At 43.1% G+C, this 13,429-nt stretch overlaps 1 long non-coding RNA gene across 2 annotated transcripts; it reads left to right on the top strand.

Annotated features, from left to right (window-relative positions):
- The first annotated feature begins 1,530 nt into the window (after positions 1-1,530).
- LOC139433882 (uncharacterized) lies at positions 1,531-3,730 on the top strand. 2 transcript variants are annotated; one of them, XR_011643271.1, is made up of 5 exons: positions 1,531-1,972; positions 2,617-2,686; positions 2,767-2,877; positions 3,065-3,161; positions 3,645-3,730. It is a non-coding gene; the product is annotated as an uncharacterized lncRNA (long non-coding RNA). The 2 variants fall into 2 exon arrangements; XR_011643270.1 differs by having other exon boundaries at positions 3,642-3,707.
- The last annotated feature ends 9,699 nt before the right edge of the window (positions 3,731-13,429 follow it).

The following is a 13,429-nucleotide window of genomic DNA, read 5'->3' as shown; positions in this document are numbered from 1 at the left end:
ACAGTTTTACATTTTTTATTTGTATTGTTTAATGGCATGCCTTTTTGATACAACATTTGTATTTGTATACTGCCATCAATAAAGTACTTCTTTGACTTATCTTATCTCTTGTTGATAATGAATGGCACCCAACATAAAAAAATCATAAACATACATGAATTTATAAAGCAATAACAAACACCATCAGTTAGGAAAAAGCCCCTTACTTTTAAGAGATTTAAAGCAAGAAATTGAGTTTTCTAGCTTGAGGTCCTACTCTAAAACATTATTACATGTTTATTTTGTAATAGTATTAAGAATACATGATAAATACATAATACATGTAGAAATTGCTCAATTGTAATACCCTCGTTCTACTAGACTCAAACAACACATTCCTTATATATTTCAAAGACGAGAGAACAAAATAAACCTATAACCCATTCAAGCAAGCTTTTAACATGTCTAGAAGAAAGATTGAGGTTATATTTAATATTATTTTATGTTGTGGATACTTTAGTCTCCATCCATGTTTACAATTGTCCACACTATTTTACACTTGCATTTATGAATATAGTTTTGCTGTGTTTTACACTTTAGTATTTATGTTTATAGTCAGCTTTGATATTTGCTTAATTGATTAGAAAGATTTTCTTTTCATGATCTGATATTTCCTCAAATGTTATTATGGGGCAGTACTTACTGGTGCTTGAATTTCAAATATTCAATTCAGATAATATTTGTTTAAAACATTTGACAAACACATGTATATTAAAAAAAAAAAGGATTTATTTATGTTCAATACAATGAATACAATACAATGCTTGCTGTGATCACTTTCCTTCTTGCTGTGATAACAAGCCACACACCAAGAAACAAGTAAACGATCGCTTCCACATCCTCCATTGTTGTGTGTGTTTTGTGAGTTGTGTCGCATTGAAGATGACGCCACTGCAGTTTTACCCAGCGTCGCTCCGACCAAAAAGCTGATCGCCCCGCCTACACTGCGTTGCTACCCCAGGTCCTAAACTGTAATGGAAATGCGCCACGGCCTCGGCCGGCCAGCGAGGCAGCCCGAGGCCTGAGCGAGGACGCTTAGGGACGCTTAACGGGGCTACCCCGTTGCAGTGGAAATGCGCCATAAGGCCCCCCCCCTTGCGTTGGCAAAAGCCGGCAGGGGACTTGACATAACGTCAACATAGCCCGACCTGTATGGAATGCCATTTAAGCCAATATTAAATAAATAAATATATACATAAATAATTAAATAAATACATATATATATATATATATATAAATATGCCTATGAAATAAATTATAAAATAAATAAATTAGGCAATAAATATGTATACATGGACATTTAAATACACATTTATTTATTTCATGGGACTTTTATTTCATAATGACACATTTATTTATTTCAAGAGACTTGTATTTCATAATGACACATTTATTTATTTCAAGAGACTTGTATTTCATAATGACAAATTTATTTATTTCAAGAGACTCGTATTTCATAATCACATATTTATTTATTTCAGATGACTTGTATTTCATAATGACGCGTTTCTTTATTTCAAGAGACTCGTATTTCATAATGGCTTATTTCATGTGACTTGTATTTCATGATCAGACATTTCCATTCGTTATATGCAAATGAACGGGGCGTGGTTAGCTCACAGGTCCAGAGACCCAGACCAAAGCAACAGCACCACACTGGCTACTCGAGAAGAGGAAGAAAATGGAGGAGAAGGACTATAAGGCAAACTACTAAATGAAAATAACAGCATGGAAGACGTCGGTGGGCTCCAAGACTTAACTGGTTCTTATCTGGTCTTCTCTGGTCTTATCTGGTCCGCCCAATGCTGCTCTTCTGAGAGCAACCGCTCTGACAGCTCTCTCTAGTCTCTACTGGGAAACAGCTAAAAGTCCTTCTGGAGGCAAGCAACGCTACACAATTACACCCAGTCTGAGAGTAAAATATGTCTCGAAGGTTCGTTTTGCTTTCTTACAACGTTAAGTTAATGTTAACGTAATCTTACGTTTGCTAGGAGGCTATCGTTACGAGCTAGCTGTCTTAGCTAACAACAGTTAGCAGCTAACGTTTTCTGCAGTTTGTGTTGCCCCTGAAACACGTGATGTAGTTATTTAAGGGTATGTTAAATTAACGTTATTTTACAAGTTGAGAGAGTTAAGTTGTTTTTAAAATCGTCAATGTAATGCACGTTAGAGGTTTTGTGTTGGACATGAAGTTAGCTAACGTTAGCTAACTCCACCAGGTTAGCATGTTAAGCTGTACTTTCTGTGGCAGCTAGTTTAATACAAAGAGGGGTTTTGTGCTTCATTGCAAACTTTTCTTTGTTAATCTACCTGAAACTGTAGGGACAGTTTGTTTCTACTCAACTATACAGACCATTGTTGAGGAGATTCAAAACATACTGTACATGAGTTGGGTCCAACATATACCTTGAGTAATGTTACTTTGCTGCTAAAAATGAAACATCATTATCAGATGAGGACATCACCAAAGTGTGTGAGCCTGTCAGGGGATTTGATCTGTTCTCTGCATGTCCTAAACACTGCTCTGGTATTACTTATCTTGTAACATGTAAGTCTCCCGCTCTTGTCATCTTTCAGGCTTTGCATTTGAACTCTTATGACTGGTTGCGGACTTGAAGGGAACGCCTTCCTGACATCCAGGAAAAAGGTGAGATTATAATACATTTGAATGCCAAAAGCAAGTTATTGTTTTTAACTTTTTAAATATGATTGTTTGGGGCATTTCAGTTTTATTGGACAGGCAGTAGAGATCTACTGGAAACAGTGGAGAGAGAGGAGATGATATGCAGATACGGCCAGCCGGATGGTTGCTGCTCCGTGTGGAACGTGTCCTATCAGGTAAAGCACTTTGGTACCCAGTTATTTATGGTGTTGAGTTTGAATTTTGCTTTTGGAATGTAATTTACAACTGTGCATTGTAAAGACTGAAAAAACAGCCTCAGGTTAAAGCTTGACATGATTTGGTCTTTTACTTAAGAAGGTGTTTGTCCTCCTGTGTTGTCTTATTTCCTTATCTTTCTTTCAGGTGTAACCTACCAATGGTTGTACATTACAGAGACCTCCTCCGCCTCTTTGCTGTCTTACTAGTCAATCCTTCTGATCAGTTCCTTTCCTAAATAGTGGTAAGTTTTACAGTTCAGTGTACGTTAATTTAGTAACTTAATGCTTTACCGCTGTTGAATAAATCCTATATTGCTAGTCATTTTATTAAAACTACGATTTGTAAACTTTTTGATTCCAATTACAATAATCTTTTTGTTATAATTGTAAAACATATCTTAACATCCATCAGCAATCAATACAACAAATCATCCAACACTAAATAGAAGAAATCTGGACCTATTTATTTTTATACAGCAGCATGTTTTGGGACTGCTCATTGATGTCATCAAGAGCCATTGAGTCTACCTTTTGTAGTCGGCCTCTCAGAATGTTTATCATTTATTTGTATTTTAACATTCCTATAATAATTAGTTTTTTATTGTTTTGTTCTTTATTTTTGTTGTGAGAATCACTTTGCAATTATTGTGTAAGTGCTATATAAATAGTTATACTAATATTATTGTTGTTACTATTATTAATAATGTCTTTGTTTTCTTAAGAAGCGATTGCCTTCGTCGTTCTCGTCCATGATGGCAGCGTAGGCTCCTTTCCTCAGCAGGTCCTCGTTCTCCTTCTTGGAGAACTGCTGGACCGGCTAAAGGCGACGCAGAGAGACATTTACACAAGTGGATTTAGAAAACTCTTTTTGAAAATAAACTAAGCGTACTGCAACAGCGACTGACCCAAACATGACTTGGCATCTAGAAATATGACAGATTTTATTTTTCTCACCCCGTTGTTGTTGCCACTCATGCTCTGCAGGACGGGACGGTCCAGCCTGAGCTTCAGACTAGCTTTATCCAGCATTTTCCTCTCATAGTTTCTAGTGATCAGACGGTACACCTTCACCGCCTTAGACTGGCCAAAACGATGACGAACCGAGCTTGAGCCTGAAATAAAAAATTAAAAGAGGGGTCAAAAGAGCCTCATGTGCAGCTGCTGTTCAACGTTTTTAAGCATTAAATGGGAAAATATACACTTAAAGAACCGAGGGAATAAACGGAAAGACTGTTGTTGTTGTAGCCCTATTGAACTATCTTTAGGACGGACAGAGCAGACATATATATATATATATATATATATATATATTGTACCTGCAGGTCATTTTGAGGGTTCCAGTCAGAGTGGAATATCACACAGGTGTCTGCAGCAGTGAGGTTCACAAGCTCTTGATCAGGTGTTTGATGTGGGCTGGCATGATCCTTTCTGCAGCGATGAATAAAGAAAACAAAGAAAACATTATTAATAATAGTTGTAATGGCAATTTCCTGTTCCTATGTCCTATGTATTTTTGCCATTACTTCACAGAAGGGCTGAAGAGTGATCCAGACGCAGACACATACAGATGACTTTCCGGTCCTTTGTTGCAGTTTATAATGAGGTTTATTCAGCGTTTACATACCAGGGTTTAATTGTACAGTTTTAGTTTGTTGTGATGAGCATCTGCCGGGCTGGTGGAATCGGTATGCTCTCTCCTTCTGTGTCCCTCCCCTCCTGTCACCTATGACCTCTTTATATACACCCAGTGCAGCTAAACCCCGCCACCCAGTGTTCATAAATAATATTGCACTATACATATAACTTAAATAAACTGACACACCAACAACACCCATAAAATGGCACCTACACACCGGCCCCTAATTGGCTTTAGTATAAAACAAAAACAATTACCAATAAATAATAAAGGAGCTATACAAATGGTGTGTATGTGTTGGCATGTAATTCTTAAAGAATGTTTAGTTTCCTTTCTTCTCCCTTATTTTAAGGGTCATCAGTCTTTGCTGTTCTTAAGTTGAAGCAGTCGTGTTGCCATCCCGTCCAGCGCTTAGAGAACCTGTGGGTTTTATTTTCACCCAATTCCAAGCTTCTCCTTATAGGGCTCCTGCATTGATGAGTCAGTCACTTCTTCAGGTCTGTCACTTGGATTCAGCCGGTGCCCTGGTACCGTAACTGCAACATCGCAGATGAGCTGCTCGGTAAGGTGTTTGTTGGGCAAGCTTGGATTTTCTTGTCTTAATGGCAAGTCTAGGCAGTAGTGTCCATCTGACATCTCCACTTCCACTTCTGGTTCGGTCTCCACTTTCACTTCTGGCTCGGTCTCCACTTTCACTTCTGGTTCGGTATCTGCTACAACATGTCCATCCTCTTTGGCGTCTGCTACAACATCGCCATCCTCTTTGGCGTCTGACATTTTTTCAGAGTGATTCATAATGTTCAGTAATTGTTTGTCTTCTCTGGACATTTCCTCTGTTTCCTTGCTTGTATTTTCCTTGAAGTCATGATTGTATTGTTTGATCAATAGCTCCTCTAGGCGTACAATGGTTATCCGATTGACAGCAACAGCAGGGTGGCCATTAGCATCTCTGCTGTCGTTGCTTCCTTTTAGGGGACCATAGAAGACCCACCCCAGTAGGGTCTTTGCAGCATACGGTCCTTCTCCTTGGCTATTGATCAGCTCCCAAGGTTCCAATACCTTCGGAGAATTTGTCCCAATGAGTAGGTCAATGCCAGAAGCAATGTCATTAATTTTGATGTCCTTTAAGTAAGGCCATTTTTCCAGATCTTCTTGTAGAGGAATATTGTGCTTGGACACAGGCATGGTTTTATGTGTGAAGACATCGGATAGTTGCAGGAAATTGTTTTCGTCCAGACTCGATATTTCCAAACCTGAGATATGATGACTAGACACAATTTGTTTCTGATTCATTGTCTTTAGGAGAATGTTAGTCCTTTGTCCTGTAAGGTTTAGCCTCCTCATTAAACTTTCTGTGCAAAAGGTAGATGAACTTCCATGGTCCAGAAATGCATAAGTTTGTAACACTTTGTCCCCTTTGTGGCTCTTTACTTGTACTGGTACAATGGAGAAGATGGAGTTTTCATCACCGGCCCCAATGTGCCCACATGTATGAGGTGAGGTGACACTATTACTTTCCATTGGCTTCTCATTCTGTTTTGTGTGTTCTGCTTCCTCTCTTTTGCCTTTTTGTTCAATGTGGAGTATTTCAGGATGACTTTGATTGCACACATAACATGTCAAACGACTGTGGCAGTGTTTGCTCATGTGTCCTATTTTTAGGCATCCAAAACACACCCCTTTTCCTTTCAAGAAGTCCATTTTTTCTCTGCGTGTTTTCTTCAGGATGTGTGGACACTGCTCCAATGAGTGACCACTTCTTCGGCAGAACAAACACAAATGTAGGGAGTTGGTGGTTGATGGAGGTATTTTCATTCCATTCGTTGTTGCATGTTCTAGCACTGGTGTTCTTGGGCAGGTAATAATTGTTGCAAAACTACTTGCTCTCAGGCTTGGTTTTCCCCTTGAAAAGGTAGAGATAACAGTTTTGATAGCTGCAGTTGGTTTATCATCCTGGATGCTTCCAAACAGAGGATCTGACAGTATCTTCACTTGCCTTTCTATAAAGTTGACAAGGTCAGGAAATGTAGCTCGATGCCCACGCTCTTCCTGTAGCTGACATGCTCTATTCCTCCACTTGTCTCTGAGTTTGTAGGGTAGTTTCTGAAGTATGTGTTTCATGTTTGAAACAACCTTCATTTCATCCATATAGGTGAGATGTTCCATTGCATTGCAACAACCTCTTAAGAACAAAGAGAAGGCTTGCAGTGCTTCCACATCTTCGGCTTTGATCATTGTCCAGGTAAATGCTTTGTTCATGTATGCAGTGGCAATCTTGTGTTCATTACCAAAGTGTTCTTTAAGCAGCTGTTTTGCCCTTTGGTAACCTTGAGCTGGAGGCAGATGTTGGCAGCTGCGCACTAGGTCCTTTGGTTGTCCTCTAGTGTACGGTACTATTTTGACTTCTACCAGAAATAAAATGAAGTATTTTATCATTTTATTTCTGGTAGAAGTCAAAATAGTACCGTGTCCAACAGAGTCAGTTTCCTTAAGAACTTGTGGTAAAACATATTTGTATCACTGGTCAAATATAGCAGGAATGAAGAGCAGCTGATTTGAAAGAAAAAAAACGCGAGACGGCGGAGTTGACCGCAGTGCAGAATCGCTGTATAGTTTAAATCTCCTAACAATGTTGTCCATTTTAGACATAGGCTTATTATATTTACAGCCCTTAATAACATCAATTTTCTGGGCTCAATATGCGTCTTGGCCGTTTTCGTTGTGATCGATAAATTCACCTCGTTTCCCTTTGTTTATAATATTATCACCGCTTTTGTTTTGAAATCACTTCCGTGAGTTTCGCCCCGCCCCCGTTGCACTGACCATTAGATAATTTAGTAAGGTAAAAAGCAAAAAGCAAAATGGCCTCTTAAACGCTCTTCCGTTTACGTGTTTAATAAAGAAAAACAATTGGACGGTAGATACACAGATTTAAAATAGATGCATTTGATTTAAAAATATTATGTATCTTCCGGTATTTGCCAATCTGGCCAGCATCTCTTGGTCCTCCACGTCTTTCTCGTACAGCCACAGCTTGAAGCAAACTGAAAATAAGAAACAACAATGTTTTAACAAATCGTATTCAATAATGTGATGATAGAACTGCAAACAGAATAGCTGAAACTTTAACAAAATAAATAACTCAGTTACCTCTAATCATTAACCCATGTTTGTATCATTGAGTTAACTTTGTGTGTTGCTGCTAGCATACATAACACCTGACGTGGAAACGTTACTCGTGCATGGAGCTACAGAGCTACTAGAAAGACAGTCCGGTGCATTCTTCCGTCTGGATGTGGAGCACTTTTGCTAAATGTTTAGACAAATAGCTCGTGTTACCGCCCTTACATGCTAAACTCTTTTTGCACTATTGGCAACAAGCATTTTCCACCTCAAGACAAAGCCCCCAGGAAGTGCGCCGGACTCTGAGGAAAATATTCGTTGTGTCCAAACGGCGGTACTACAATTTCCTTATCAGTCTGTGACATCGACCGGCCCAGAAATACTTTTGTGTGATGACAATCAGCTTTGATATACAGGGCCTGTACCTTGCGGAGCACGATTGTCATGGTACAATCCTGTGATGGAAAGGTAAAAAAAGCAACAAAAAACTATAGGTTACTTACCTAACCCCAGTTCTCAGAGTAACATGTAGTGAGATGTCTCACTATGGGATGCGCCTCATCGCGGAGCAAACAGTGGCGCAGTGCCATTACGCATTTCACAGTAACCATTACTCTCCGCGCGCCATGACGGGCGGGGTTTAGTTTTAGAGCGGCTACCCAGCGCTGAAACTCCCTCATGTGTAAGCGTCCCAGTCGTACGACCAGGATGGCTAACGCCATGAGCCCCAGTTACCGCAGGCATGATCTGAAGAGAACATGTTTGCGCAGCTGGAAATGAGCGAGACAAGCTCTGAAAGCTTTCACTCTTTCCGCTGACAGGCGGGCTGGAAAGGGCACCGAGTTCAGGTGTAAACCCAAGAAGAGTACAGTCTGTGCTGGGCACAACATGCTCTTCTCTGTGTTTATTATGAAACCCAGGTTGAGCAGGTGCTTTACGAGGACATTTGTCTGCGTAACAGCCTCCTGCTCCGACTGTGCGAGAAGCAGCCAGTCGTCCAGGTAGGTCGCCAGGCGAATACCCTGTTGTCTTAACGGGGCTATCGCGGCTTCCATACATCGTACACACACTCTTGGACTGAGAGACAGGCCGAAGGGAAGTACTCTGTATTCGTAACAGATCCCCTGAAATGCGAACCTCAGATATTTCCTGTGTGGGTAATATACTGGGATGTGGAAATACGCATCTTTCAGGTCGACTGATGTAAACCAGTGGTTTTGTCGCACGAGCCGCAGCAGAGATGTGTGAGTGAGCATTCTGAATTTGTATCTTTTTAGATATGTGTTCAGAACCCTCAAATCTAGTATTGGCCGAATCCCGTTCCCTCCCCGTTTGGGAACGAGGAAATACTTGGAATAAAAGCCGCTCTGACTCTGCTCGGCGGGTACAATAGATATAGCTTTCTTTTCAAGAAGTGAGAGGATCTCTCTCTCCAGAATGTGGGCTGACTCTCCTCGGGCTTGTGAATACAGAATGCCCGAGAAACGAGGGGGGGTGACAGCGAAGGAGTCTGTAGCTCCGTGTCACTGTCTTGAAAACCCAAGCAGATGTTGTGAGCATCTTCCACTGTATGCTCCTTAAAGCCAGCGGAGATGTCACGTCTCTTCCCCTCTGAGTCTCTATTTGTTGTGTTATGGGGCCCTCCAGTGTCTGAACACGGTGGTACCCCATTTCGACAATCCCCACCGACACTGCGCATGCGCGTGGCGGTGGTGCCTTCACAGACCCGTCTATTATCCGCCTTTTGAGAGAGGCCGTAGCTGCTCTCAGAAGGGGAACAGTTGACGGACTGTTTATTGTTTTTATTGTTTTTCTTTTCATTTTTTTGAGCTGCGCCCTTGGCCTGAAGCCTGAATGCGTCAGCGGAAAATGGTTTATGTGAGAAACAACAACAATATTGTCGACATGTGTTTTTGCGGACTTGAGGATGGCGTTGAGGCATCTCTCGAGGCAGCGGGAACACATGTAGAGCTGGGGAACCGTGGACTTCCAGCTCTGTCACAGAGGGGAGAAAGGGGGGGGCTGTCAGGCTGTCTTCTTCCTCGACTGCTGGGCGAAATTCTGGGTTGGCTGCGCCTGGGCTGCAGCCGGAACCGGAGATTTTCTAGGCCAACTCACCCTCGTCTCCTGCCTGGGCTGGGGACTCGTGGCGGGCTGCGACCTCTGCTGTTTTGGTACTTTGAACCGAGCAGGGTTCGAAGCAGCTTGGGCGAAGGACTGCCGCTGTGAAGGCAGCGGCTGGACCCTTCGAGGGAGACAGAGGTGGAGGGCCTCGTCCTCCTTCTTTTTCGACTTGTATCTCCTCTGCATGGAGGCGAGAGCGGAGCCGAAAATCCCCTCGGGAACGATGGGCATGTCTAGCACATCCTCCTTTTCCCGGTCTGGGAGGTTGGTGAGGTTGAGCCATCTAGCTCTTTCCTGCACCACCATGATCCCCATTGCCTTGCCCGTGGCCTGGACGGCGCAGCGTTGAACACGGAGACAAATGTCTGTGATCACGGCCATCTCGTCCAGAACGGCCGGTCCAGGATTGCTTAACAGATCCTCGCAGAGCTCCGCTTGGTATGCGGTTAGCAGCGAGGAAACGTTCAAAGCCCTGGCGGACAACGCTGCGGCTCTGTAGGACCGTTCAGTCATGGTCGACTGGAATCGGTCCGCCTTCGCTGGCAGCGTGGGGTTCCTGCTTGGTGACGGGACCAGCCTCGGTAGGAGGTGGGCTGCCACCAGCGGTTCCATAGGCGGTATGCGGAGCAGGCCGAGCCTCTCCATACTGTCACAGTCTAGGGAGGAGGCACCCTGGATTGGGGCCTTGTTGCTAAAGGGCCGGTCTCTCCACGAGACCGACACCTCATCCAACATCTCCGGGAAGACCGGAAGGAGTTGCCTCTTTGTCCTCGTTGCTTGGGGACAATGTTTCCCCTCGTAACGGGACCTGGAGGTCTCCTTGGCCATTTCGGGCCACGGGATGTCTAGCCTGGACGCGGCACACTGACATACAGCCTGCAGGTCCATGCTCAGACAGGGCGAAGCTGGTGTGCTATCGCCCGGGAGAGCAGCCATCGCTCCCGGCTTTGCAGCCTGAGCCGATGACATGAAGATATTGTCTTAATAATAATAATAATATATTTAATTTATATAGCGCTTCTCATCTGCCAAGACAAATCTCGAAGTGCTTCACAACAAGGGATACTGATACGCTTTGAGATAATAAAAGACAAATAATTGTAATAATAATAAGAAATCAAAAAATAAAATATAAAATAGAGTACAAAAATAAAAGTCGGAGATAGCGATAAAAATGGCAGTCTTCTTGCTCATCCGAATCAGACAGGAGGGACTCAGAGGTGTCCTCTTCGTCCTCCATATAATCCAATTCCAGGACATCCTCCGTGGGCAAAACCATGGTGAGGTCCAGCCGGGAGCCCCAGCTTGGTAAAGCGTGGAGCTCCGTTCTCGCGTCTCTTGCCGCCACCGGGTCCCAGCCTGACACGGCACGGGACTCCGGTTCCGCAGCTGCCGCTGTTGATGAGCCCCAGACCAACACAGTGCGGGGCTCAATCTCTGCGGCGGACGCCCCCGCGTCTTGATTGCCAGCCGGCAAATCAGCGGACATGAGGGGGTCCTGTCCCGACAAGCTAGCTTGGCGTGCTAACCGTCGGCGGAGGCTCTTTACGGTGAAGCGGGCACAATGCCCGCACGAGCCGGGGTTGTCAATAGCCTCCTGGGCGTGTTCCAGCCCGAGGCAGGACGAGCAGACCTGGTGTGAGTCTGTGCCTGATATTTTCAACCCGCAGCCGCAGAGCCGAACCTCCGAGTCCCTGACTCCTCTTGTGTGAGGGAGAGAGGCGTCCATTTTGTTCGCCGCGTGGCGTGGAGAGGACCCGCTCGTAACAGGTACGTTGTCTGTGAGAGAAAAAGAAAAAACGTCCTCACTACCGTGGTGTCGGTAGTGAGGGAAAGCAAGCTAGCAACAGGTGTGTTGTTAGCTTTGGGTTCAGTCTGTGGACTGTTAAGCTAGCCCAGCTACCATCGAGATGTGCTCTGAAGCGAGAAGAGGTGTTTGAATGACGCATGCGACGTAGCGCAAGCTACTTATAGGAGGTGGATTCCCTGACGCTGACGTCAAGATCACCGGCCAATCAGGATTGGCGTAATGAGATTGATGCTTCTGTTTGCTCCGCGATGAGGCGCATCCCATAGTGAGACATCGAACGGAGTGTTATGAATGAGAACACTGAGAGCACAGCAGCTAACCCTAACCCTGCTCAGCGAGGGCAGTACAGACTGATAAGTGTAAAGATACACTTAGACAAAAGTCCCAAGAGGCCTGTATTAAATACTCACGGAGTTTAGATAAACTGTATGATTACGTATAGGGCAGTAAGCGACGGCTCGTCTATTGCCCCGATATTGTCTCCTCGTCGGTGGTGAAACGGAAAAGAGAGGCTGAGCAAAGAAAAAGCTAAAAAAAACAAAAAAAACATACTAGCTCAGTAGAGAAAAAAGAAAAAAAAACAGAATGAAAACTGGAAAAGTGTGTTGTTAAATGGAATTAAAAGTGTGTTGCTTGTATTTAAAATACAAGTAAATACAAATAAAATTGAAATTCTTGCACTATTTCAATTTTATTTGTATTTACTTGCACATCTCAAATCATTCTCTTGCACTATTTTATTTATAAAAGATGCACTTACCATCAGTTTATACAGCTTCACAAGGCACAGCCCATTCTGTGAGTGTAACACAGCACAAGGTAAATGCTCCAAAACCTCTCAGCCCTAAATCAACCCTAATGGCAGCACTACCAGTGATTTGGATAGAGGATATTATATCATTTTTCCCCTTGCAGTGGATCACTACACCATTGCAAAGCATTAGACTTGCTAATTTACTCCATTTCTCTGTTCACTACTGAATAGAGCCATAAATATTAATACTTTCACACTCCCCTCCTGGCAGCTTGTCGTGCGGTGAAGGAATTGCGGGTGATGGTATGATATTGTTAATTTGGTTTGCAGGAATAATGTAAGCAGTGAACCTCTGGACAGGCTGACATGCTGAGGTGATGACTTTCCTGCCGTTCCTAATACACAACAGTGTTCTCTGAATATGCTGCAGCAGAGAAAACACTAACAGGAGACATGCGGCGAGGCGGGAAAACTGTCCATCAAACTGATTTCATAACATTATTCGCTTTTTTCACATAAAATGCTCCAATTAAATATAAAAAGGGGGAACACATTAGCTAAGAAATTGTAATTATGTTACAGTGCAGTGAATATCAACAAGTACATAGTTCAGAGTGGACACTTGTCCACACAGATACAAATCCACCCATTAGAGTAAAATCAATTACTCATCTGTTTTTCCACCACAACTTTGACCAGCGTATGAGGGCACCAACAAACACTCAGGCTCTCGACTCCAGAGGTCGTTTTGTCACATGTCTTCAACATGTGGCCCTTTGTTCAGTCTCCATCATCAATAGCTAGCACACTGCGCTGCACTGCATAACACGTGGTTACTATCAAATACTATTGTAGCAACAGTAGTTCTGCAGGAGCACTGCAAAATAGCAGAGGTGAAATAATTAGTCACATGGTAGGTTTTCTGTTTCATCCAAATCTAAAGGGTTTTTATTATACTTAAACTAAAAAGGGTGGTTTAGTGATGTAAGAGCAGTTTCAGATTTGCTTCTCTGCAGGCCAAAGGGACATTTAGATTTAGCTTAAGAATTACAAGAAAATGTGT

This window comes from Pseudochaenichthys georgianus, chromosome 5 (genome assembly GCF_902827115.2).
Source record: "Pseudochaenichthys georgianus chromosome 5, fPseGeo1.2, whole genome shotgun sequence".
Classification (NCBI taxonomy): domain Eukaryota; kingdom Metazoa; phylum Chordata; class Actinopteri; order Perciformes; family Channichthyidae; genus Pseudochaenichthys; species Pseudochaenichthys georgianus.
Note: the sequence above shows the minus strand (reverse complement) of the source record. Positions and strands in the feature narration are given on the sequence as shown.